Here is a 22,282-nt window from a genome sequence, read left to right as displayed (position 1 = left end):
CTTAAACATTCACTTGAAATCTTTGTGCAGTGGTAGTATCATCGCCTGTGAGATTTATCTGAGGTGTGATTATTGCTGTTGAAAACTTTACCCAATACCCCGCCTTGATGTCTTGAAATATAGTTAGCTATGGCAATTTAATATAGTCTCTATTGAGACTCATCTTTCTGTTAACATTAAGATCTCATTAATAAAAACCTCTGCATGACAGGTGCTGGTCTGTCAAAGAAGCTACATCCTAAACTCTTTACTTGAAAATATATCGATAGGACACCTTACATAACTCAACTGTACACAAAGCACAATCGAATGTGTTTTAAGTTTCAAACAAACGTTGGTCAAACGATAAGAAATAAATATGCTATTTCGAACAACAGTCTTACAAGACAAAGAATAAAAGAGTTTGCCAATCATGTTATGCGAGTCCATTAATTTAATGAATGAATGTTCTGTGCTGAAGTACCGTAACTGTGAAATGTAGGCTGGGTAATGACTGAATGGCCTTGAACATTCACTTGACATCTTTGTGCATCCATGAGGATTATCTGAGGTGCAATTCTTGCTAGTTGAAAACTTTAACCAATACCCTGCCTTGATGACTTGAAAAATAGCCAGCTATGGCAATTTTTGATAGTCTCCATTGAGACTCATCTTACTGATAACATCAAGATCTCATTGATGAAAACTTTTGCAAGACAGGTGCTGGTCCGTCAAAGAATCTACATCCTAAACTCTTTTCTTGAGAATGTATTGATAAGACACTGTACAAACCTATACGGTACACAAAGCACAATAAAATGTGTTTGTAGTACAAGTTCAAACAAACCTTGGTCAACAAATAAATATGCTATTTCGAACAACAGTCTTACAAAACAAAAAATAAAAGTGTTTGCCAACTTTTTTATGCGAGTCCATTAATTCAATGAATGAATGTTCTGTGCTGAAGTACCGTAACTGTGAAATGTAGGCTGGGTAATGACTGAATGGCCTTGAACATTCACTTGACATCTTTGTGCTGTGGCAGTATCATTGCCCATGAGGATTATCTCAGGTGCAATTATTGCTAGTTGAAAACTTTACCCAATACCCTGCCTTGATGACTTGTAATATAGTCAGCTATGGCAATTTTTGATAGTCTCCATTGAGACTCATCTTACTGACGACATCCATATCTCAATTATGAAAACTTTTGCGTGATAGGTGCTGGTCTGTCAAAGAAACTACAACCTAAACTCTTTTCTTGAAAATGTATTGATAAGACACCGTACAGAACTATAATGTACACAAAGCACAATAGAATGTGTTTCTAGTACAAGTTCAAACAAACCTTGGTCAACAAATAAATATGCTATTTCAAACAACAGTCTTACAAGACAAAGAATAAAAGAGTTTGCCAATTATGTTCTGCAAGTCCATTAATTTAATGAATGAATGTTCTGTGCTGAAGTACCGTAACTGTGAAATGTAGGCTGGGTAATGACTGCATGGCCTTGAACATTCACTTGACATCTTTGTGCAGTGGCAGTATCATAGCCCATGAGGATTATCTGAGGTGCAGTTATTGCTAGTTGAAAACTTAACCCAATACCCCGCCTTGATGACTTGAAATATAGTCAGCTATTGCAATTTTTGATAGTCTCCATTGAGACTCATCTTACTGATAACATCCATATCTCATTGATAAAAACTTTTGCATGACAGGTGCTGGTCTGTCAAAGAAACTACAACCTAAACTGTAAAATGTATTGATAAGACACCGTCCAGAACTATAATGTACACAAAGCACAATATAATGTGTTTCTAGTACTAGTTCAAACAAACCTTTGTCAACAAATAAATATGCTATTTCGAACAACAATCTTACAAGACAAAGAATAAAAGAGTTTGCCAATTATGAGAGTCCATTAATTTAATTAATGAATGTGCTGTGCTGAAGTACCGTAACTGTGAATTGTAGGCTGGGTGATGACTGAATGGCCTTGAACATTCACTTGACATATTTGTGCAGTGGCAGTATCATTGACCATGAGAATTATCTGAGGTGCAATTATTGCTAGTTGAAGACTTTACCCAATACCTTGCCTTGATGACTTGAAATATAGTCAGCTATGGCAATTTTTGATAGTTTCCTATGAGACTCATCTTACTGTTAATATCAAGATCTCATTAATGAAAACTTTTGCATGACCCGTGCTGGTCTGTCAAAGACTTTACATCCTAAACTCTTGTCTTGAAGATATATTGATAAGACACTGTACAAAACTATACTGTACACAAAGCACAATCGAATGTGTTTCTTGTACAAGTTCAAACAAACGTTGGTCAAATGATAAGAAATAGATATGCTATTTTGAACAAAAGAGTTTGCCAACTTTGTTATGCTAGTCCATTAATTTAATGAATGAATGTTCTGTGCTGAAGTACCGTAACTGTGAAATGTAGGCTGAATAATGACTGAATGGCCTTGAACATTCACTTGACATCTTTGTGCAGTGGCAGTATCATAGCCTATGAGGTTTATCCGAGGCGTGATTATTGCTACTTGAAAACTTTACCCAATACCCCGCCTTGATGACTTGAAATATAGTCAGCTATGGCAATTTTTGATAGTCTCCATTGAGACTCATCTTTCTGTTAACATCAAGGTCTCATTGATGCTAACATTGACATGACAGATGCTGGTCTGTCAAAGAAGCGACATCCTAAACTATTTTCTTGAAAATGTATTGATAATACACTGTACAGAACTATACTGTAGACGAAGCACAATAGAATGTGTTTCTAGTGCAAGTTCAAACAAACCTTGGTCAACAAATAAATATGCTATTTCGAACAACAGTCTTACAAGACAAAGAATAAAAGAGTTTGCAAATTATGTTATGCAAGTCCATTAATTTAATGAATGAATGTTCCGTGCTGAAGTACCGTAACTGTGAAATGTAGGCTGGGTAATGATTGCATGGCTTTGAACCTTCACTTGACATCTTTGTGCAGTGGCAGTATCATAGCCCATTAGGATTATCTGAGGTGCAATTATTGCTAGTTGAAAATGTTACCCAATACCCCGCCTTGATGACTTGAAATATAGTCAGCTATTGCAATTTTTGATAGTCTCCATTGAGACTCATTTTACTGATAACATCCAAAGCTCATTGATAAAAACTTTTGCATGACAGGTGCTGGTCTGTCAAAGAAACTACAACCTAAACTCTTTACTTGAAAATGTATTGATAAGACACCGTACAGAACTATAATGTACACAAAGCACAATAGAATGTGTTTCTAGTACTAGTTCAAACAAACCTTTGTCAACAAATAAATATGCTATTTCGAACAACAGTCTTACAAGACAAAGAATAAAAGAGTTTGCCAATCATGTTATGCGAGTCCATTAATTTAATGAATGAATGTTCTCTGCTGAAGTACCGTAACTGTGAAATGTAGGCTGGGTAATGACTGAATGGCCTTGAACATTCACTTGACATCTTTGTGCAGTGGTAGTATCATAGCCCATGAGGATTATCTGAGGTGCAATTATTGCTAGTTGAAAACTTTAACCAATACCCTGCCTTGATGACTTGAAAAATAGCCAGCTATGGCAATTTTTGATTGTCTCCATTGAGACTCATCTTACTGATAACATCAAGATCTCATTGATGAAAACTTTTGCAAGGCAGGTGCTGGTCCTTCAAATAATCTACATCCTAAACTCTTTTCTTGAGAATGTATTGATAAGACACTGTACAGACCTATACTGTACACAAAGCACAATAAAATGTGTTTGTAGTACAAGTTCAAACAAACCTTGGTCAACAAGTAAATATGCTATTTCGAACAACAGTCTTACAAAACAAAAAATAAAAGAGTTTGCCAACTTTTTTATGCGAGTCCATTAATTCAATGAATGAATGTTCTGTGCTGAAGTACCGTAACTGTGAAATGTAGGCTGGGTAATGACTGAATGGCCTTGAACATTCACTTGACATCTTTGTGCAGTGGCAGTATCATAGCCCATGAGGATTATCTGAGGTGCAATTATTGCTAGTTGAAAACTTTACCCAATACCCTGCCTTGATGACTTGTAATATAGTCAGCTATGGCAATTTTTGATAGTCTCCATTGAGACTCATCTTACTGACGACATCCATATCTCAATTATGAAAACTTTTGCGTGACAGGTGCTGGTCTGTCAAAGAAACTACAACCTAAACTCTTTTCTTGAAAATTTATTGATAAGACACTGTACAGAACTATAATGTACACAAAGCACAATAGAATGTGTTTCTAGTACAAGTTCAAACAAACCTTGGTCAACAAATAAATATGCTATTTCAAACAGTCTTACAAGACAAAGAATAAAAGAGTTTGCCAATTATGTTATGCAAGTCCATTAATTTAATGAATGAATGTTCCGTGCTGAAGTACCGTAACTGTGAAATGTAGGCTGGGTAATGACTGCATGGCCTTGAACATTCACTTGACATCTTTGTGCAGTGGCAGTATCAAAGCCCATGAGGGTTATCTGAGGTGCAGTTATTGCTAGTTGAAAACTTAACCCAATACCCCGCCTTGATGACTTGAAATATAGTCAGCTATTGCAATTTTTGATAGTCTCCATTGAGACTCATCTTACTGATAACATCCATATCTCATTGATAAAAACTTTTGCATGACAGGTGCTGGTCTGTCAAAGAAACTACAACCTAAACTCTTTACTTGAAAATGTATTGATAAGACACCGTACAGAACTATAATGTACACAAAGCACAATAGAATGTGTTTCTAGTACTAGCTCAAACAAACCTTTGTCAACAAATAAATATGCTATTTCGAACAACAGTCTTACAAGACAAAGAATAAAAGAGTTTGCCAATCATGTTGTGCGAGTCCATTAATTTAATGAATGAATGTTCTCTGCTGAAGTACCGTAACTGTGAAATGTAGGCTGGGTAATGACTGAATGGCCTTGAACATTCACTTGACATCTTTGTGCAGTGGTAGTATCATAGCCCATGAGGATTATCTGAGGTGCAATTATTGCTAGTTGAAAACTTTAACCAATACCCTGCCTTGATGACTTGAAAAATAGCCAGCTGTGGCAATTTTTGATAGTCTCCATTGAGAGTCATCTTACTGATAACATCAAGATCTCATTGATGAAAACTTTTGCAAGGCAGGTGCTGGTCCGTCAAAGAATCTACATCCTAAACTCTTTTCTTGAGAATGTATTGATAAGACACTGTACAGACCTATACTGTACACAAAGCACAATAAAATGTGTTTGTAGTACAAGTTCAAACAAACCTTGATCAACAAATAAATATGCTATTTCGAACAACAGTCTTACAAAACAAAAAATAAAAGAGTTTGCCAACTTTTTTATGCGAGTCCATTAATTCAATGAATGAATGTTCTGTGCTGAAGTACCGTAACTGTGAAATGTAGGCTGGGTAATGACTGAATGGCCTTGAACATTCACTTGACATCTTTGTGCAGTGGCAGTATCATAGCCCATGAGGATTATCTGAGGTGCAATTATTGCTAGTTGAAAACTTTACCCAATACCCTGCCTTGATGACTTGTAATATAGTCAGCTATGGCAATTTTTGATAGTCTCCATTGAGACTCATCTTACTGACGACATCCATATCTCAATTATGAAAACTTTTGCGTGACAGGTGCTGGTCTGTCAAAGAAACTACAACCTAAACTCTTTTCTTGAAAATGTATTGATAAGACACCGTACAGAACTATAATGTACACAAAGCACAATAGAATGTGTTTCTAGTACAAGTTCAAACAAACCTTGGTCAACAAATAAATATGCTATTTCGAACAACAGTCTTACAAGACAAAGAATAAAAGAGTTTGCCAATCATGTTATGCGAGTCCATTAATTTAATGAATGAATGTTCTCTGCTGAAGTACCGTAACTGTGAAATGTAGGCTGGGTAATGACTGAATGGCCTTGAACATTCACTTGACATCTTTGTGCAGTGGTAGTATCATAGCCCATGAGGATTATCTGAGGTGCAATTATTGCTAGTTGAAAACTTTAACCAATACCCTGCCTTGATGACTTGAAAAATAGCCAGCTGTGGCAATTTTTGATAGTCTCCATTGAGACTCATCTTACTGACGACATCCATATCTCAATTATGAAAACTTTTGCGTGACAGGTGCTGGTCTGTCAAAGAAACTACAACCTAAACTCTTTTCTTGAAAATGTATTGATAAGACACCGTACAGAACTATAATGTACACAAAGCACAATAGAATGTGTTTCTAGTACAAGTTCAAACAAACCTTGGTCAACAAATAAATATGCTATTTCAAACAACAGTCTTACAAGACAAATAATAAAAGAGTTTGCCAATTATGTTATGCGAGTCCATTAATTTAATGAATGAATGTTCTCTGCTGAAGTACCGTAACTGTGAAATGTAGGCTGGGTAATGACTGAATGGCCTTGAACATTCACTTGACATATTTGTGCAGTGGCAGTATCATTGACCATGAGGATTATCTGAGGTGCAATTATTGCTAGTTGAAGACTTTACCCAATACCTTGCCTTGATGACTTGAAATATAGTCAGCTATGGCAATTTTTGATAGTTTCCTATGAGACTCATCTTACTGTTAATATCAAGATCTCATTAATGAAAACTTTTGCATGACCCGTGCTGGTCTGTCAAAGACTTTACATCCTAAACTCTTGTCTTGAAGATATATTGATAAGACACTGTACAAAACTATACTGTACACAAAGCACAATCGAATGTGTTTCTTGTACAAGTTCAAACAAACGTTGGTCAAATGATAAGAAATAGATATGCTATTTTGAACAAAAGAGTTTGCCAACTTTGTTATGCTAGTCCATTAATTTAATGAATGAATGTTCTGTGCTGAAGTACCGTAACTGTGAAATGTAGGCTGAATAATGACTGAATGGCCTTGAACATTCACTTGACATCTTTGTGCAGTGGCAGTATCATAGCCTATGAGGTTTATCCGAGGCGTGATTATTGCTAGTTGAAAACTTTACCCAATACCCCGCCTTGATGACTTGAAATATAGTCAGCTATGGCAATTTTTGATAGTCTCCATTGAGACTCATCTTTCTGTTAACATCAAGGTCTCATTGATGCTAACATTGACATGACAGATGCTGGTCTGTCAAAGAAGCGACATCCTAAACTATTTTCTTGAAAATGTATTGATAATACACTGTACAGAACTATACTGTAGACGAAGCACAATAGAATGTGTTTCTAGTGCAAGTTCAAACAAACCTTGGTCAACAAATAAATATGCTATTTCGAACAACAGTCTTACAAGACAAAGAATAAAAGATTTTGCAAATTATGTTATGCAAGTCCATTAATTTAATGAATTAATGTTTCGTGCTGAAGTACCGTAACTGTGAAATGTAGGCTGGGTAATGATTGCATGGCCTTGAACCTTCACTTGACATCTTTGTGCAGTGGCAGTATCATAGCCCATTAGGATTATCTGAGGTGCAATTATTGCTAGTTGAAAACGTTACCCAATACCCTGCCTTGATGACTTGAAATATAGTCAGCTATTGCAATTTTTGATAGTCTCCATTGAGACTCATTTTACTGATAACATCCAAAGCTCATTGATAAAAACTTTTGCATGACAGGTGCTGGTCTGTCAAAGAAACTACAACCTAAACTCTTTACTTGAAAATGTATTGATAAGACACCGTACAGAACTATAATGTACACAAAGCACAATAGAATGTGTTTCTAGTACTAGTTCAAACAAACCTTTGTCAACAAATAAATATGCTATTTCGAACAACAGTCTTACAAGACAAAGAATAAAAGAGTTTGCCAATCATGTTATGCGAGTCCATTAATTTAATGAATGAATGTTCTCTGCTGAAGTACCGTAACTGTGAAATGTAGGCTGGGTAATGACTGAATGGCCTTGAACATTCACTTGACATCTTTGTGCAGTGGTAGTATCATAGCCCATGAGGATTATCTGAGGTGCAATTATTGCTAGTTGAAAACTTTAACCAATACCCTGCCTTGATGACTTGAAAAATAGCCAGCTATGGCAATTTTTGATTGTCTCCATTGAGACTCATCTTACTGATAACATCAAGATCTCATTGATGAAAACTTTTGCAAGGCAGGTGCTGGTCCGTCAAATAATCTACATCCTAAACTCTTTTCTTGAGAATGTATTGATAAGACACTGTACAGACCTATACTGTACACAAAGCACAATAAATTGTGTTTGTAGTACAAGTTCAAACAAACCTTGGTCAACAAATAAATATGCTATTTCGAACAACAGTCTTACAAAACAAAAAATAAAAGAGTTTGCCAACTTTTTTATGCGAGTCCATTAATTCAATGAATGAATGTTCTGTGCTGAAGTACCGTAACTGTGAAATGTAGGCTGGGTAATGACTGAATGGCCTTGAACATTCACTTGACATCTTTGTGCAGTGGCAGTATCATAGCCCATGAGGATTATCTGAGGTGCAATTATTACTAGTTGAAAACTTTACCCAATACCCTGCCTTGATGACTTGTAATATAGTCAGCTATGGCAATTTTTGATAGTCTCCATTGAGACTCATCTTACTGACGACATCCATATCTCAATTATGAAAACTTTTGCGTGACAGGTGCTGGTCTGTCAAAGAAACTACAACCTAAACTCTTTTCTTGAAAATGTATTGATAAGACACCGTACAGAACTATAATGTACACAAAGCACAATAGAATGTGTTTCTAGTACAAGTTCAAACAAACCTTGGTCAACAAATAAATATGCTATTTCAAACAGTCTTACAAGACAAAGAATAAAAGAGTTTGCCAATTATGTTATGCAAGTCCATTAATTTAATGAATGAATGTTCCGTGCTGAAGTACCGTAACTGTGAAATGTAGGCTGGGTAATGACTGCATGGCCTTGAACATTCACTTGACATCTTTGTGCAGTGGCAGTATCATAGCCCATGAGGGTTATCTGAGGTGCAGTTATTGCTAGTTGAAAACTTAACCCAATACCCCGCCTTGATGACTTGAAATATAGTCAGCTATTGCAATTTTTGATAGTCTCCATTGAGACTCATCTTACTGATAACATCCATATCTCATTGATAAAAACTTTTGCATGACAGGTGCTGGTCTGTCAAAGAAACTACAACCTAAACTCTTTACTTGAAAATGTATTGATAAGACACCGTACAGAACTATAATGTACACAAAGCACAATAGAATGTGTTTCTAGTACTAGTTCAAACAAACCTTTGTCAACAAATAAATATGCTATTTCGAACAACAGTCTTACAAGACAAAGAATAAAAGAGTTTGCCAATCATGTTATGCGAGTCCATTAATTTAATGAATGAATGTTCTCTGCTGAAGTACCGTAACTGTGAAATGTAGGCTGGGTAATGACTGAATGGCCTTGAACATTCACTTGACATCTTTGTGCAGTGGTAGTATCATAGCCCATGAGGATTATCTGAGGTGCAATTATTGCTAGTTGAAAACTTTAACCAATACCCTGCCTTGATGATTTGAAAAATAGCCAGCTTTGGCAATTTTTGATAGTCTCCATTGAGACTCATCTTACTGATGACATCCATATCTCAATTATGAAAACTTTTGCGTGACAGGTGCTGGTCTGTCAAAGAAACTACAACCTAAACTCTTTTCTTGAAAATGTATTGATAAGACACCGTACAGAACTATAATGTACACAAAGCACAATAGAATGTGTTTCTAGTACAAGTTCAAACAAACCTTGGTCAACAAATAAATATGCTATTTCGAACAACAGTCTTACAAGACAAAGAATAAAAGAGTTTGCCAATCATGTTATGCGAGTCCATTAATTTAATGAATGAATGTTCTCTGCTGAAGTACCGTAACTGTGAAATGTAGGCTGGGTAATGACTGAATGGCCTTGAACATTCACTTGACATCTTTGTGCAGTGGTAGTATCATAGCCCATGAGGATTATCTGAGGTGCAATTATTGCTAGTTGAAAACTTTAACCAATACCCTGCCTTGATGACTTGAAAAATAGCCAGCTATGGCAATTTTTGATTGTCTCCATTGAGACTCATCTTACTGATAACATCAAGATCTCATTGATGAAAACTTTTGCAAGGCAGGTGCTGGTTCGTCAAATAATCTACATCCTAAACTCTTTTCTTGAGAATGTATTGATAAGACACTGTACAGACCTATACTGTACACAAAGCACAATAAAATGTGTTTGTAGTACAAGTTCAAACAAACCTTGGTCAACAAATAAATATGCTATTTCGAACAACAGTCTTACAAAACAAAAAATAAAAGAGTTTGCCAACTTTTTTATGCGAGTCCATTAATTCAATGAATGAATGTTCTGTGCTGAAGTACCGTAACTGTGAAATGTAGGCTGGGTAATGACTGAATGGCCTTGAACATTCACTTGACATCTTTGTGCAGTGGCAGTATCATAGCCCATGAGGATTATCTGAGGTGCAATTATTGCTAGTTGAAAACTTTACCCAATACCTTGCCTTGATGACTTGTAATATAGTCAGCTATGGCAATTTTTGATAGTCTCCATTGAGACTCATCTTACTGACGACATCCATATCTCAATTATGAAAACTTTTGCGTGACAGGTGCTGGTCTGTCAAAGAAACTACATCCTAAACTCTTTTCTTGAAAATTTATTGATAAGACACCGTACAGAACTATAATGTACACAAAGCACAATAGAATGTGTTTCTAGTACAAGTTCAAACAAACCTTGGTCAACAAATAAATATGCTATCTCAAACAACAGTCTTACAAGACAAAGAATAAAAGAGTTTGCCAATTATGTTATGCAAGTCCATTAATTTAATGAATGAATGTTCCGTGCTGAAGTACCGTAACTGTGAAATGTAGGCTGGGTAATGACTGCATGGCCTTGAACATTCCCTTGACATCTTTGTGCAGTGGCAGTATCATAGCCCATGAGGGTTATCTGAGGTGCAGTTATTGCTAGTTGAAAACTTAACCCAATACCCCGCCTTGATGACTTGAAAAATAGCCAGCTGTGGCAATTTTTGATAGTCTCCATTGAGACTCATCTTACTGATAACATCCATATCTCATTGATAAAAACTTTTGCATGACAGGTGCTGGTCTGTCAAAGAAACTACAACCTAAACTCTTTACTTGAAAATGTATTGATAAGACACCGTACAGAACTATAATGTACACAAAGCACAATAGAATGTGTTTCTAGTACTAGCTCAAACAAACCTTTGTCAACAAATAAATATGCTATTTCGAACAACAGTCTTACAAGACAAAGAATAAAAGAGTTTGCCAATCATGTTGTGCGAGTCCATTAATTTAATGAATGAATGTTCTCTGCTGAAGTACCGTAACTGTGAACTGTAGGCTGGGTAATGACTGAATGGCCTTGAACATTCACTTGACATCTTCGTGCAGTGGTAGTATCATAGCCCATGAGGAATATCTGAGGTGCAATTATTGCTAGTTGAAAACTTTAACCAATACCCTGCCTTGATGACTTGAAAAATAGCCAGCTGTGGCAATTTTTGATAGTCTCCATTGAGACTCATCTTACTGATAACATCAAGATCTCATTGATGAAAACTTTTGCAAGGCAGGTGCTGGTCCGTCAAAGAATCTACATCCTAAACTCTTTTCTTGAGAATGTATTGATAAGACACTGTACAGACCTATACTGTACACAAAGCACAATAGAATGTGTTTCTAGTACAAGTTCAAACAAACCTTGGTCAACAAATAAATATGCTATTTCAAACAACAGTCTTACAAGACAAAGAATAAAAGAGTTTGCCAATTATGTTATGCAAGTCCATTAATTTAATGAATGAATGTTCCGTGCTGAAGTACCGTAACTGTGAAATGTAGGCTGGGTAATGACTGCATGGCCTTGAACATTCCCTTGACATCTTTGTGCAGTGGCAGTATCATAGCCCATGAGGGTTATCTGAGGTGCAGTTATTGCTAGTTGAAAACTTAACCCAATACCCCGCCTTGATGACTTGAAATATAGTCAGCTATGGCAATTTTTGATAGTCTCCATTGAGACTCATCTTACTGACGACATCCATATCTCAATTATAAAAACTTTTGCGTGACAGGTGCTGGTCTGTCAAAGAAACAACAACCTAAACTCTTTTCTTGAAAATTTATTGATAAGACACCGTCCAAAACTATAATGTACACAAAGCACAATAGAATGTGTTTCTAGTACAAGTTCAAACAAACCTTGGTCAACAAATAAATATGCTATTTCAAACAACAGTCTTACAAGACAAAGAATAAAAGATTTTGCCAATTATGTTATGCAAGTCCATTAATTTAATGAATGAATGTTCCGTGCTGAAGTACCGTAACTGTGAAATGTAGGCTGGGTAATGACTGCATGGCCTTGAACATTCACTTGACATATTTGTGCAGTGGCAGTATCATAGCACATGAGGGTTATCTGAGGTGCAGTTATTGCTCGTTGAAAACTTAACCCAATACCCCGCCTTGATGACTTGAAATATAGTCAGCTATTGCAATTTTTGATAGTCTCCATTGAGACTCATCTTACTGATAACATCCATATCTCATTGATAAAAACTTTTGCATGACAGGTGCTGGTCTGTCAAAGAAACTACAACCTAAACTCTTTACTTGAAAATGTATTGATAAGACACCGTACAGAACTATAATGTACACAAAGCACAATAGAATGTGTTTCTAGTACTAGTTCAAACAAACCTTTGTCAACAAATAAATATGCTATTTCGAACAACAGTCTTACAAGACAAAGAATAAAAGAGTTTGCCAATCATGTTATGCGAGTCCATTAATTTAATGAATGAATGTTCTCTGCTGAAGTACCGTAACTGTGAAATGTAGGCTGGGTAATGACTGAATGGCCTTGAACATTCACTTGACATCTTTGTGCAGTGGTAGTATCATAGCCCATGAGGATTATCTGAGGTGCAATTATTGCTAGTTGAAAACTTTAACCAATACCCTGCCTTGATGACTTGAAAAATAGCCAGCTATGGCAATTTTTGATTGTCTCCATTGAGACTCATCTTACTGATAACATCAAGATCTCATTGATGAAAACTTTTGCAAGGCAGGTGCTGGTTCGTCAAATAATCTACATCCTAAACTCTTTTCTTGAGAATGTATTGATAAGACACTGTACAGACCTATACTGTACACAAAGCACAATAAAATGTGTTTGTAGTACAAGTTCAAACAAACCTTGGTCAACAAATAAATATGCTATTTCGAACAACAGTCTTACAAAACAAAAAATAAAAGAGTTTGCCAACTTTTTTATGCGAGTCCATTAATTCAATGAATGAATGTTCTGTGCTGAAGTACCGTAACTGTGAAATGTAGGCTGGGTAATGACTGAATGGCCTTGAACATTCACTTGACATCTTTGTGCAGTGGCAGTATCATAGCCCATGAGGATTATCTGAGGTGCAATTATTGCTAGTTGAAAACTTTACCCAATACCTTGCCTTGATGACTTGTAATATAGTCAGCTATGGCAATTTTTGATAGTCTCCATTGAGACTCATCTTACTGACGACATCCATATCTCAATTATGAAAACTTTTGCGTGACAGGTGCTGGTCTGTCAAAGAAACTACATCCTAAACTCTTTTCTTGAAAATTTATTGATAAGACACCGTACAGAACTATAATGTACACAAAGCACAATAGAATGTGTTTCTAGTACAAGTTCAAACAAACCTTGGTCAACAAATAAATATGCTATCTCAAACAACAGTCTTACAAGACAAAGAATAAAAGAGTTTGCCAATTATGTTATGCAAGTCCATTAATTTAATGAATGAATGTTCCGTGCTGAAGTACCGTAACTGTGAAATGTAGGCTGGGTAATGACTGCATGGCCTTGAACATTCCCTTGACATCTTTGTGCAGTGGCAGTATCATAGCCCATGAGGGTTATCTGAGGTGCAGTTATTGCTAGTTGAAAACTTAACCCAATACCCCGCCTTGATGACTTGAAAAATAGCCAGCTGTGGCAATTTTTGATAGTCTCCATTGAGACTCATCTTACTGATAACATCCATATCTCATTGATAAAAACTTTTGCATGACAGGTGCTGGTCTGTCAAAGAAACTACAACCTAAACTCTTTACTTGAAAATGTATTGATAAGACACCGTACAGAACTATAATGTACACAAAGCACAATAGAATGTGTTTCTAGTACTAGCTCAAACAAACCTTTGTCAACAAATAAATATGCTATTTCGAACAACAGTCTTACAAGACAAAGAATAAAAGAGTTTGCCAATCATGTTGTGCGAGTCCATTAATTTAATGAATGAATGTTCTCTGCTGAAGTACCGTAACTGTGAACTGTAGGCTGGGTAATGACTGAATGGCCTTGAACATTCACTTGACATCTTTGTGCAGTGGCAGTATCATAGCCCATGAGGATTATCTGAGGTGCAATTATTGCTAGTTGAAAACTTTAACCAATACCCTGCCTTGATGACTTGAAAAATAGCCAGCTTTGGCAATTTTTGATAGTCTCCATTGAGATTCATCTTACTGACGACATCCATATCTCAATTATGAAAACTTTTGCGTGACAGGTGCTGGTCTGTCAAAGAAACTACAACCTAAACTCTTTTCTTGAAAATGTATTGATAAGACACCGTACAGAACTATAATGTACACAAAGCACAATAGAATGTGTTTCTAGTACAAGTTCAAACAAACCTTGGTCAACAAATAAATATGCTATTTCGAACAACAGTCTTACAAGACAAAGAATAAAAGAGTTTGCCAATCATGTTATGCGAGTCCATTAATTTAATGAATGAATGTTCTCTGCTGAAGTACCGTAACTGTGAAATGTAGGCTGGGTAATGACTGAATGGCCTTGAACATTCACTTGACATATTTGTGCAGTGGCAGTATCATTGACCATGAGGATTATCTGAGGTGCAATTATTGCTAGTTGAAGACTTTACCCAATACCTTGCCTTGATGACTTGAAATATAGTCAGCTATGGCAATTTTTGATAGTTTCCTATGAGACTCATCTTACTGTTAATATCAAGATCTCATTAATGAAAACTTTTGCATGACCCGTGCTGGTCTGTCAAAGACTTTACATACTAAACTCTTGTCTTGAAGATATATTGATAAGACACTGTACAAAACTATACTGTACACAAAGCACAATCGAATGTGTTTCTTGTACAAGTTCAAACAAACGTTGGTCAAATGATAAGAAATAGATATGCTATTTTGAACAAAAGAGTTTGCCAACTTTGTTATGCTAGTCCATTAATTTAATGAATGAATGTTCTGTGCTGAAGTACCGTAACTGTGAAACGTAGGCTGAATAATGACTGAATGGCCTTGAACATTCACTTGACATCTTTGTGCAGTGGCAGTATCATAGCCTATGAGGTTTATCCGAGGCGTGATTATTGCTACTTGAAAACTTTACCCAATACCCCGCCTTGATGACTTGAAATATAGTCAGCTATGGCAATTTTTGATAGTCTCCATTGAGACTCATCTTTCTGTTAACATCAAGGTCTCATTGATGCTAACATTGACATGACAGATGCTGGTCTGTCAAAGAAGCGACATCCTAAACTATTTTCTTGAAAATGTATTGATAATACACTGTACAGAACTATACTGTAGACGAAGCACAATAGAATGTGTTTCTAGTGCAAGTTCAAACAAACCTTGGTCAACAAATAAATATGCTATTTCGAACAACAGTCTTACAAGACAAAGAATAAAAGAGTTTGCAAATTATGTTATGCAAGTCCATTAATTTAATGAATGAATGTTCCGTGCTGAAGTACCGTAACTGTGAAATGTAGGCTGGGTAATGATTGCATGGCTTTGAACCTTCACTTGACATCTTTGTGCAGTGGCAGTATCATAGCCCATTAGGATTATCTGAGGTGCAATTATTGCTAGTTGAAAACGTTACCCAATACCCCGCCTTGATGACTTGAAATATAGTCAGCTATTGCAATTTTTGATAGTCTCCATTGAGACTCATTTTACTGATAACATCCAAAGCTCATTGATAAAAACTTTTGCATGACAGGTGCTGGTCTGTCAAAGAAACTACAACCTAAACTCTTTACTTGAAAATGTATTGATAAGACACCGTACAGAACTATAATGTACACAAAGCACAATAGAATGTGTTTCTAGTACTAGTTCAAACAAACCTTTGTCAACAAATAAATATGCTATTTCGAACAACAGTCTTACAAGACAAAGAATAAAAGAGTTTGCCAATCATGTTATGCGAGTCCATTAATTTAATGAATGAATGTTCTCTGCTGAAGTACCGTAACTGTGAAATGTAGGCTGGGTAATGACTGAATGGCCTTGAACATTCACTTGACATCTTTGTGCAGTGGTAGTATCATAGCCCATGAGGATTATCTGAGGTGCAATTATTGCTAGTTGAAAACTTTAACCAATACCCTGCCTTGATGACTTGAAAAATAGCCAGCTATGGCAATTTTTGATTGTCTCCATTGAGACTCATCTTACTGATAACATCAAGATCTCATTGATGAAAACTTTTGCAAGGCAGGTGCTGGTCCGTCAAATAATCTACATCCTAAACTCTTTTCTTGAGAATGTATTGATAAGACACTGTACAGACCTATACTGTACACAAAGCACAATAAAATGTGTTTGTAGTACAAGTTCAAACAAACCTTGGTCAACAAATAAATATGCTATTTCGAACAACAGTCTTACAAAACAAAAAATAAAAGAGTTTGCCAACTTTTTTATGCGAGTCCATTAATTCAATGAATGAATGTTCTGTGCTGAAGTACCGTAACTGTGAAATGTAGGCTGGGTAATGACTGAATGGCCTTGAACATTCACTTGACATCTTTGTGCAGTGGCAGTATCATAGCCCATGAGGATTATCTGAGGTGCAATTATTGCTAGTTGAAAACTTTACCCAATACCCTGCCTTGATGACTTGTAATATAGTCAGCTATGGCAATTTTTGATAGTCTCCATTGAGACTCATCTTACTGACGACATCCATATCTCAATTATGAAAACTTTTGCGTGACAGGTGCTGGTCTGTCAAAGAAACTACAACCTAAACTCTTTTCTTGAAAATTTATTGATAAGACACCGTACAGAACTATAATGTACACAAAGCACAATAGAATGTGTTTCTAGTACAAGTTCAAACCGACCTTGGTCAACAAATAAATATGCTATTTCAAACAGTCTTACAAGACAAAGAATAAAAGAGTTTGCCAATTATGTTATGCAAGTCCATTAATTTAATGAATGAATGTTCCGTGCTGAAGTACCGTAACTGTGAAATGTAGGCTGGGTAATGACTGCATGGCCTTGAACATTCACTTGACATCTTTGTGCAGTGGCAGTATCATAGCCCATGAGGGTTATCTGAGGTGCAGTTATTGCTAGTTGAAAACTTAACCCAATACCACGCCTTGATGACTTGAAATATAGTCAGCTATTGCAATTTTTGATAGTCTCCATTGAGACTCATCTTACTGATAACATCCATATCTCATTGATAAAAACTTTTGCATGACAGGTGCTGGTCTGTCAAAGAAACTACAACCTAAACTCTTTACTTGAAAATGTATTGATAAGACACCGTACAGAACTATAATGTACACAAAGCACAATAGAATGTGTTTCTAGTACTAGCTCAAACAAACCTTTGTCAACAAATAAATATGCTATTTCGAACAACAGTCTTACAAGACAAAGAATAAAAGAGTTTGCCAATCATGTTGTGCGAGTCCATTAATTTAATGAATGAATGTTCTGTGCTGAAGTACCGTAACTGTGAAATGTAGGCTGAATAATGACTGAATGGCCTTGAACATTCACTTGACATCTTTGTGCAGTGGCAGTATCATAGCCTATGAGGTTTATCCGAGGCGTGATTATTGCTAGTTGAAAACTTTACCCAATACCCCGCCTTGATGACTTGAAATATAGTCAGCTATGGCAATTTTTGATAGTCTCCATTGAGACTCATCTTTCTGTTAACATCAAGGTCTCATTGATGCTAACATTGACATGACAGATGCTGGTCTGTCAAAGAAGCGACATCCTAAACTATTTTCTTGAAAATGTATTGATAATACACTGTACAGAACTATACTGTAGACGAAGCACAATAGAATGTGTTTCTAGTGCAAGTTCAAACAAACCTTGGTCAACAAATAAATATGCTATTTCGAACAACAGTCTTACAAGACAAAGAATAAAAGATTTTGCAAATTATGTTATGCAAGTCCATTAATTTAATGAATTAATGTTCCGTGCTGAAGTACCGTAACTGTGAAATGTAGGCTGGGTAATGATTGCATGGCCTTGAACCTTCACTTGACATCTTTGTGCAGTGGCAGTATCATAGCCCATTAGGATTATCTGAGGTGCAATTATTGCTAGTTGAAAACTTTAACCAATACCCTGCCTTGATGACTTGAAAAATAGCCAGCTATGGCAATTTTTGATTGTCTCCATTGAGACTCATCTTACTGATAACATCAAGATCTCATTGATGAAAACTTTTGCAAGGCAGGTGCTGGTTCGTCAAATAATCTACATCCTAAACTCTTTTCTTGAGAATGTATTGATAAGACACTGTACAGACCTATACTGTACACAAAGCACAATAAAATGTGTTTGTAGTACAAGTTCAAACAAACCTTGGTCAACAAATAAATATGCTATTTCGAACAACAGTCTTACAAAACAAAAAATAAAAGAGTTTGCCAACTTTTTTATGCGAGTCCATTAATTCAATGAATGAATGTTCTGTGCTGAAGTACCGTAACTGTGAAATGTAGGCTGGGTAATGACTGAATGGCCTTGAACATTCACTTGACATCTTTGTGCAGTGGCAGTATCATAGCCCATGAGGATTATCTGAGGTGCAATTATTGCTAGTTGAAAACTTTACCCAATACCTTGCCTTGATGACTTGTAATATAGTCAGCTATGGCAATTTTTGATAGTCTCCATTGAGACTCATCTTACTGACGACATCCATATCTCAATTATGAAAACTTTTGCGTGACAGGTGCTGGTCTGTCAAAGAAACAACAACCTAAACTCTTTTCTTGAAAATTTATTGATAAGACACCGTCCAGAACTATAATGTACACAAAGCACAATAGAATGTGTTTCTAGTACAAGTTCAAACAAACCTTGGTCAACAAATAAATATGCTATTTCAAACAACAGTCTTACAAGACAAAGAATAAAAGAGTTTGCCAATCATGTTATGCGAGTCCATTAATTTAATGAATGAATGTTCTCTGCTGAAGTACCGTAACTGTGAAATGTAGGCTGGGTAATGACTGAATGGCCTTGAACATTCACTTGACATCTTTGTGCAGTGGTAGTATCATAGCCCATGAGGATTATCTGAGGTGCAATTATTGCTAGTTGAAAACTTTAACCAATACCCTGCCTTGATGACTTGAAAAATAGCCAGCTATGGCAATTTTTGATTGTCTCCATTGAGACTCATCTTACTGATAACATCAAGATCTCATTGATGAAAACTTTTGCAAGGCAGGTGCTGGTTCGTCAAATAATCTACATCCTAAACTCTTTTCTTGAGAATGTATTGATAAGACACTGTACAGACCTATACTGTACACAAAGCACAATAAAATGTGTTTGTAGTACAAGTTCAAACAAACCTTGGTCAACAAATAAATATGCTATTTCGAACAACAGTCTTACAAAACAAAAAATAAAAGAGTTTGCCAACTTTTTTATGCGAGTCCATTAATTCAATGAATGAATGTTCTGTGCTGAAGTACCGTAACTGTGAAATGTAGGCTGGGTAATGACTGAATGGCCTTGAACATTCACTTGACATCTTTGTGCAGTGGCAGTATCATAGCCCATGAGGATTATCTGAGGTGCAATTATTGCTAGTTGAAAACTTTACCCAATACCTTGCCTTGATGACTTGTAATATAGTAAGCTATGGCAATTTTTGATAGTCTCCATTGAGACTCATCTTACTGACGACATCCATATCTCAATTATGAAAACTTTTGCGTGACAGGTGCTGGTCTGTCAAAGAAACTACAACCTAAACTCTTTTCTTGAAAATTTATTGATAAGACACCGTACAGAACTATAATGTACACAAAGCACAATAGAATGTGTTTCTAGTACAAGTTCAAACAAACCTTGGTCAACAAATAAATATGCTATCTCAAACAACAGTCTTACAAGACAAAGAATAAAAGAGTTTGCCAATTATGTTATGCAAGTCCATTAATTTAATGAATGAATGTTCCGTGCTGAAGTACCGTAACTGTGAAATGTAGGCTGGGTAATGACTGCATGGCCTTGAACATTCCCTTGACATCTTTGTGCAGTGGCAGTATCATAGCCCATGAGGGTTATCTGAGGTGCAGTTATTGCTAGTTGAAAACTTAACCCAATACCCCGCCTTGATGACTTGAAATATAGTCAGCTATTGCAATTTTTGATAGTCTCCATTGAGACTCATCTTACTGATAACATCCATATCTCATTGATAAAAACTTTTGCATGACAGGTGCTGGTCTGTCAAAGAAACTACAACCTAAACTCTTTACTTGAAAATGTATTGATAAGACACCGTACAGAACTATAATGTACACAAAGCACAATAGAATGTGTTTCTAGTACTAGCTCAAACAAACCTTTGTCAACAAATAAATATGCTATTTCGAACAACAGTCTTACAAGACAAAGAATAAAAGAGTTTGCCAATCATGTTGTGCGAGTCCATTAATTTAATGAATGAATGTTCTCTGCTGAAGTACCGTAACTGTGAACTGTAGGCTGGGTAATGACTGAATGGCCTTGAACATTCACTTGACATCTTCGTGCAGTGGTAGTATCATAGCCCATGAGGAATATCTGAGGTGCAATTATTGCTAGTTGAAAACTTTAACCAATACCCTGCCTTGATGACTTGAAAAATAGCCAGCTGTGGCAATTTTTGATAGTCTCCATTGAGACTCATCTTACTGATAACATCAAGATCTCATTGATGAAAACTTTTGCAAGGCAGGTGCTGGTCCGTCAAAGAATCTACATCCTAAACTCTTTTCTTGAGAATGTATTGATAAGACACTGTACAGACCTATACTGTACACAAAGCACAATAGAATGTGTTTCTAGTACAAGTTCAAACAAACCTTGGTCAACAAATAAATATGCTATTTCAAACAACAGTCTTACAAGACAAAGAATAAAAGAGTTTGCCAATTATGTTATGCAAGTCCATTAATTTAATGAATGAATGTTCCGTGCTGAAGTACCGTAACTGTGAAATGTAGGCTGGGTAATGACTGCATGGCCTTGAACATTCCCTTGACATCTTTGTGCAGTGGCAGTATCATAGCCCATGAGGGTTATCTGAGGTGCAGTTATTGCTAGTTGAAAACTTAACCCAATACCCCGCCTTGATGACTTGAAATATAGTCAGCTATTGCAATTTTAGATAGTCTCCATTGAGACTCATCTTACTGATAACATCCATATCTCATTGATAAAAACTTTTGCATGACAGGTGCTGGTCTGTCAAAGAAACTACAACCTAAACTCTTTACTTGAAAATGTATTGATAAGACACCGTACAGAACTATAATGTACACAAAGCACAATAGAATGTGTTTCTAGTACTAGTTCAAACAAACCTTTGTCAACAAATAAATATGCTATTTCGAACAACAGTCTTACAAGACAAAGAATAAAAGAGTTTGCCAATCATGTTATGCGAGTCCATTAATTTAATGAATGAATGTTCTCTGCTGAAGTACCGTAACTGTGAAATGTAGGCTGGGTAATGACTGAATGGCCTTGAACATTCACTTGACATCTTTGTGCAGTGGTAGTATCATAGCCCATGAGGATTATCTGAGGTGCAATTATTGCTAGTTGAAAACTTTAACCAATACCCTGCCTTGATGACTTGAAAAATAGCCAGCTTTGGCAATTTTTGATAGTCTCCATTGAGATTCATCTTACTGACGACATCCATATCTCAATTATGAAAACTTTTGCGTGACAGGTGCTGGTCTGTCAAAGAAACTACAACCTAAACTCTTTTCTTGAAAATGTATTGATAAGACACCGTACAGAACTATAATGTACACAAAGCACAATAGAATGTGTTTCTA

The 22,282-nt window shown here is 36.1% G+C and overlaps 44 non-coding genes and 1 pseudogene across 44 annotated transcripts; all 45 read left to right on the top strand.

Moving 5' to 3' along the window:
- The first annotated feature begins 18 nt into the window (after window positions 1-18).
- LOC133613031 (U4 spliceosomal RNA) lies at window positions 19-158 on the top strand. Its single transcript, XR_009816361.2, has one exon. It is a non-coding gene; the product is annotated as a U4 spliceosomal RNA (small nuclear RNA).
- Window positions 159-520: 362 nt separating this feature from the next.
- LOC133613043 (U4 spliceosomal RNA) lies at window positions 521-646 on the top strand (annotated as a pseudogene).
- Window positions 647-1,006: 360 nt separating this feature from the next.
- Window positions 1,007-1,147, top strand: LOC133612840 (U4 spliceosomal RNA). The gene has a single exon (XR_009816181.2). It is a non-coding gene; the product is annotated as a U4 spliceosomal RNA (small nuclear RNA).
- Window positions 1,148-1,507: 360 nt separating this feature from the next.
- LOC133612842 (U4 spliceosomal RNA) lies at window positions 1,508-1,648 on the top strand. Its single transcript, XR_009816183.1, has one exon. It is a non-coding gene; the product is annotated as a U4 spliceosomal RNA (small nuclear RNA).
- Window positions 1,649-1,996: 348 nt separating this feature from the next.
- On the top strand, window positions 1,997-2,137 carry LOC133612881 (U4 spliceosomal RNA). Its single transcript, XR_009816219.2, has one exon. It is a non-coding gene; the product is annotated as a U4 spliceosomal RNA (small nuclear RNA).
- Window positions 2,138-2,481: 344 nt separating this feature from the next.
- On the top strand, window positions 2,482-2,622 carry LOC133613003 (U4 spliceosomal RNA). The gene has a single exon (XR_009816334.2). It is a non-coding gene; the product is annotated as a U4 spliceosomal RNA (small nuclear RNA).
- A 360-nt stretch (window positions 2,623-2,982) lies between these two features.
- Window positions 2,983-3,123, top strand: LOC133612982 (U4 spliceosomal RNA). The gene has a single exon (XR_009816315.2). It is a non-coding gene; the product is annotated as a U4 spliceosomal RNA (small nuclear RNA).
- Window positions 3,124-3,483: 360 nt separating this feature from the next.
- On the top strand, window positions 3,484-3,624 carry LOC133612898 (U4 spliceosomal RNA). Its single transcript, XR_009816235.1, has one exon. It is a non-coding gene; the product is annotated as a U4 spliceosomal RNA (small nuclear RNA).
- A 360-nt stretch (window positions 3,625-3,984) lies between these two features.
- Window positions 3,985-4,125, top strand: LOC133613077 (U4 spliceosomal RNA). Its single transcript, XR_009816406.1, has one exon. It is a non-coding gene; the product is annotated as a U4 spliceosomal RNA (small nuclear RNA).
- Window positions 4,126-4,482: 357 nt separating this feature from the next.
- LOC133612918 (U4 spliceosomal RNA) lies at window positions 4,483-4,623 on the top strand. The gene has a single exon (XR_009816255.2). It is a non-coding gene; the product is annotated as a U4 spliceosomal RNA (small nuclear RNA).
- A 360-nt stretch (window positions 4,624-4,983) lies between these two features.
- Window positions 4,984-5,124, top strand: LOC133612882 (U4 spliceosomal RNA). The gene has a single exon (XR_009816220.1). It is a non-coding gene; the product is annotated as a U4 spliceosomal RNA (small nuclear RNA).
- A 360-nt stretch (window positions 5,125-5,484) lies between these two features.
- LOC133613073 (U4 spliceosomal RNA) lies at window positions 5,485-5,625 on the top strand. Its single transcript, XR_009816402.1, has one exon. It is a non-coding gene; the product is annotated as a U4 spliceosomal RNA (small nuclear RNA).
- A 360-nt stretch (window positions 5,626-5,985) lies between these two features.
- On the top strand, window positions 5,986-6,126 carry LOC140679070 (U4 spliceosomal RNA). Its single transcript, XR_012050663.1, has one exon. It is a non-coding gene; the product is annotated as a U4 spliceosomal RNA (small nuclear RNA).
- A 360-nt stretch (window positions 6,127-6,486) lies between these two features.
- On the top strand, window positions 6,487-6,627 carry LOC140679089 (U4 spliceosomal RNA). The gene has a single exon (XR_012050681.1). It is a non-coding gene; the product is annotated as a U4 spliceosomal RNA (small nuclear RNA).
- Window positions 6,628-6,971: 344 nt separating this feature from the next.
- On the top strand, window positions 6,972-7,112 carry LOC133612951 (U4 spliceosomal RNA). Its single transcript, XR_009816286.2, has one exon. It is a non-coding gene; the product is annotated as a U4 spliceosomal RNA (small nuclear RNA).
- A 360-nt stretch (window positions 7,113-7,472) lies between these two features.
- Window positions 7,473-7,613, top strand: LOC140679085 (U4 spliceosomal RNA). Its single transcript, XR_012050677.1, has one exon. It is a non-coding gene; the product is annotated as a U4 spliceosomal RNA (small nuclear RNA).
- A 360-nt stretch (window positions 7,614-7,973) lies between these two features.
- LOC133612942 (U4 spliceosomal RNA) lies at window positions 7,974-8,114 on the top strand. Its single transcript, XR_009816277.2, has one exon. It is a non-coding gene; the product is annotated as a U4 spliceosomal RNA (small nuclear RNA).
- Window positions 8,115-8,474: 360 nt separating this feature from the next.
- LOC133612823 (U4 spliceosomal RNA) lies at window positions 8,475-8,615 on the top strand. The gene has a single exon (XR_009816164.2). It is a non-coding gene; the product is annotated as a U4 spliceosomal RNA (small nuclear RNA).
- A 357-nt stretch (window positions 8,616-8,972) lies between these two features.
- Window positions 8,973-9,113, top strand: LOC133612923 (U4 spliceosomal RNA). Its single transcript, XR_009816259.1, has one exon. It is a non-coding gene; the product is annotated as a U4 spliceosomal RNA (small nuclear RNA).
- Window positions 9,114-9,473: 360 nt separating this feature from the next.
- Window positions 9,474-9,614, top strand: LOC133612863 (U4 spliceosomal RNA). Its single transcript, XR_009816202.2, has one exon. It is a non-coding gene; the product is annotated as a U4 spliceosomal RNA (small nuclear RNA).
- A 360-nt stretch (window positions 9,615-9,974) lies between these two features.
- LOC133612883 (U4 spliceosomal RNA) lies at window positions 9,975-10,115 on the top strand. Its single transcript, XR_009816221.2, has one exon. It is a non-coding gene; the product is annotated as a U4 spliceosomal RNA (small nuclear RNA).
- Window positions 10,116-10,475: 360 nt separating this feature from the next.
- Window positions 10,476-10,616, top strand: LOC140679102 (U4 spliceosomal RNA). The gene has a single exon (XR_012050694.1). It is a non-coding gene; the product is annotated as a U4 spliceosomal RNA (small nuclear RNA).
- Window positions 10,617-10,976: 360 nt separating this feature from the next.
- Window positions 10,977-11,117, top strand: LOC133612972 (U4 spliceosomal RNA). The gene has a single exon (XR_009816305.2). It is a non-coding gene; the product is annotated as a U4 spliceosomal RNA (small nuclear RNA).
- A 360-nt stretch (window positions 11,118-11,477) lies between these two features.
- LOC133612941 (U4 spliceosomal RNA) lies at window positions 11,478-11,618 on the top strand. The gene has a single exon (XR_009816276.2). It is a non-coding gene; the product is annotated as a U4 spliceosomal RNA (small nuclear RNA).
- Window positions 11,619-11,978: 360 nt separating this feature from the next.
- On the top strand, window positions 11,979-12,119 carry LOC133612924 (U4 spliceosomal RNA). The gene has a single exon (XR_009816260.2). It is a non-coding gene; the product is annotated as a U4 spliceosomal RNA (small nuclear RNA).
- Window positions 12,120-12,479: 360 nt separating this feature from the next.
- LOC140679093 (U4 spliceosomal RNA) lies at window positions 12,480-12,620 on the top strand. Its single transcript, XR_012050685.1, has one exon. It is a non-coding gene; the product is annotated as a U4 spliceosomal RNA (small nuclear RNA).
- A 360-nt stretch (window positions 12,621-12,980) lies between these two features.
- LOC133613081 (U4 spliceosomal RNA) lies at window positions 12,981-13,121 on the top strand. Its single transcript, XR_009816409.2, has one exon. It is a non-coding gene; the product is annotated as a U4 spliceosomal RNA (small nuclear RNA).
- Window positions 13,122-13,481: 360 nt separating this feature from the next.
- Window positions 13,482-13,622, top strand: LOC133613039 (U4 spliceosomal RNA). The gene has a single exon (XR_009816369.2). It is a non-coding gene; the product is annotated as a U4 spliceosomal RNA (small nuclear RNA).
- Window positions 13,623-13,982: 360 nt separating this feature from the next.
- On the top strand, window positions 13,983-14,123 carry LOC140679073 (U4 spliceosomal RNA). Its single transcript, XR_012050666.1, has one exon. It is a non-coding gene; the product is annotated as a U4 spliceosomal RNA (small nuclear RNA).
- A 360-nt stretch (window positions 14,124-14,483) lies between these two features.
- LOC133612864 (U4 spliceosomal RNA) lies at window positions 14,484-14,624 on the top strand. The gene has a single exon (XR_009816203.2). It is a non-coding gene; the product is annotated as a U4 spliceosomal RNA (small nuclear RNA).
- A 360-nt stretch (window positions 14,625-14,984) lies between these two features.
- On the top strand, window positions 14,985-15,125 carry LOC133613019 (U4 spliceosomal RNA). Its single transcript, XR_009816350.1, has one exon. It is a non-coding gene; the product is annotated as a U4 spliceosomal RNA (small nuclear RNA).
- Window positions 15,126-15,469: 344 nt separating this feature from the next.
- LOC133612944 (U4 spliceosomal RNA) lies at window positions 15,470-15,610 on the top strand. Its single transcript, XR_009816279.1, has one exon. It is a non-coding gene; the product is annotated as a U4 spliceosomal RNA (small nuclear RNA).
- Window positions 15,611-15,970: 360 nt separating this feature from the next.
- LOC133612988 (U4 spliceosomal RNA) lies at window positions 15,971-16,111 on the top strand. The gene has a single exon (XR_009816321.1). It is a non-coding gene; the product is annotated as a U4 spliceosomal RNA (small nuclear RNA).
- A 360-nt stretch (window positions 16,112-16,471) lies between these two features.
- Window positions 16,472-16,612, top strand: LOC133612903 (U4 spliceosomal RNA). Its single transcript, XR_009816240.1, has one exon. It is a non-coding gene; the product is annotated as a U4 spliceosomal RNA (small nuclear RNA).
- Window positions 16,613-16,972: 360 nt separating this feature from the next.
- On the top strand, window positions 16,973-17,113 carry LOC133613076 (U4 spliceosomal RNA). Its single transcript, XR_009816405.1, has one exon. It is a non-coding gene; the product is annotated as a U4 spliceosomal RNA (small nuclear RNA).
- A 357-nt stretch (window positions 17,114-17,470) lies between these two features.
- On the top strand, window positions 17,471-17,611 carry LOC140679078 (U4 spliceosomal RNA). The gene has a single exon (XR_012050671.1). It is a non-coding gene; the product is annotated as a U4 spliceosomal RNA (small nuclear RNA).
- A 360-nt stretch (window positions 17,612-17,971) lies between these two features.
- Window positions 17,972-18,112, top strand: LOC133613032 (U4 spliceosomal RNA). Its single transcript, XR_009816362.1, has one exon. It is a non-coding gene; the product is annotated as a U4 spliceosomal RNA (small nuclear RNA).
- Window positions 18,113-18,472: 360 nt separating this feature from the next.
- On the top strand, window positions 18,473-18,613 carry LOC140679082 (U4 spliceosomal RNA). Its single transcript, XR_012050675.1, has one exon. It is a non-coding gene; the product is annotated as a U4 spliceosomal RNA (small nuclear RNA).
- Window positions 18,614-18,973: 360 nt separating this feature from the next.
- On the top strand, window positions 18,974-19,114 carry LOC140679101 (U4 spliceosomal RNA). Its single transcript, XR_012050693.1, has one exon. It is a non-coding gene; the product is annotated as a U4 spliceosomal RNA (small nuclear RNA).
- Window positions 19,115-19,474: 360 nt separating this feature from the next.
- LOC140679067 (U4 spliceosomal RNA) lies at window positions 19,475-19,615 on the top strand. Its single transcript, XR_012050660.1, has one exon. It is a non-coding gene; the product is annotated as a U4 spliceosomal RNA (small nuclear RNA).
- Window positions 19,616-19,975: 360 nt separating this feature from the next.
- Window positions 19,976-20,116, top strand: LOC140679065 (U4 spliceosomal RNA). The gene has a single exon (XR_012050658.1). It is a non-coding gene; the product is annotated as a U4 spliceosomal RNA (small nuclear RNA).
- Window positions 20,117-20,476: 360 nt separating this feature from the next.
- On the top strand, window positions 20,477-20,617 carry LOC133612990 (U4 spliceosomal RNA). The gene has a single exon (XR_009816322.2). It is a non-coding gene; the product is annotated as a U4 spliceosomal RNA (small nuclear RNA).
- Window positions 20,618-20,977: 360 nt separating this feature from the next.
- Window positions 20,978-21,118, top strand: LOC133612904 (U4 spliceosomal RNA). The gene has a single exon (XR_009816241.2). It is a non-coding gene; the product is annotated as a U4 spliceosomal RNA (small nuclear RNA).
- A 360-nt stretch (window positions 21,119-21,478) lies between these two features.
- On the top strand, window positions 21,479-21,619 carry LOC133612922 (U4 spliceosomal RNA). The gene has a single exon (XR_009816258.2). It is a non-coding gene; the product is annotated as a U4 spliceosomal RNA (small nuclear RNA).
- Window positions 21,620-21,979: 360 nt separating this feature from the next.
- On the top strand, window positions 21,980-22,120 carry LOC133612868 (U4 spliceosomal RNA). The gene has a single exon (XR_009816207.1). It is a non-coding gene; the product is annotated as a U4 spliceosomal RNA (small nuclear RNA).
- The last annotated feature ends 162 nt before the right edge of the window (window positions 22,121-22,282 follow it).

The sequence above is a fragment of the Nerophis lumbriciformis genome, linkage group LG10 (assembly GCF_033978685.3).
Source record: "Nerophis lumbriciformis linkage group LG10, RoL_Nlum_v2.1, whole genome shotgun sequence".
Lineage (NCBI taxonomy): Eukaryota > Metazoa > Chordata > Actinopteri > Syngnathiformes > Syngnathidae > Nerophis > Nerophis lumbriciformis.
The sequence above is the reverse complement of the archived record's forward strand: the minus strand, read 5'-3'. Positions and strand labels throughout refer to the sequence as shown.